This window comes from Penaeus monodon, chromosome 21 (genome assembly GCF_015228065.2).
Source record: "Penaeus monodon isolate SGIC_2016 chromosome 21, NSTDA_Pmon_1, whole genome shotgun sequence".
Classification (NCBI taxonomy): Eukaryota; Metazoa; Arthropoda; class Malacostraca; order Decapoda; family Penaeidae; genus Penaeus; species Penaeus monodon.
Window position 1 is genome coordinate 38786000 of NC_051406.1, and position 378 is coordinate 38786377.

At 41.0% G+C, this 378-nt stretch overlaps 1 protein-coding gene across 1 annotated transcript in view; it reads left to right on the top strand.

The window, feature by feature from the left end:
• LOC119586670 (protein groucho-like) overlaps positions 1-378 on the top strand; it is a gene marked incomplete in the record, with an annotated part of 70613 nt that overhangs the window by 1259 nt on the left and 68976 nt on the right.

Sequence of the window (378 nt, forward strand, 5' to 3'; positions counted from 1 at the left end):
TGGATGGATTTGTTAAGACAGACACGAGTGGTGATAATTTTTTGAGGTGGCGTCGATGCGATGTGACATTCTTGATGCATATATTTTTTTCCTTCAAAGAGAGAGGGAGAGAAAAAATAAATTATGGTTTCTCCCCCACCCCCCACACCCCACTATGGCACTCCAAAGCAAAATGGATTGTGTTTTGTAAGCAAATCTTGGCGTATTTACCCGCCTGACGTATGAAGCATAGGGGGCGTGGGTGTAAAAAGTGTTTATGAAGACACAGGTGATATCTTTCTGTCCTATCGATGCTGAAGTGGAGATGAAACTGCCTGTTATAAACTCAGAAAAAAAAAGAAATTGTGTGCTGCAAATGGAAACAGATGGAGAAAAGTA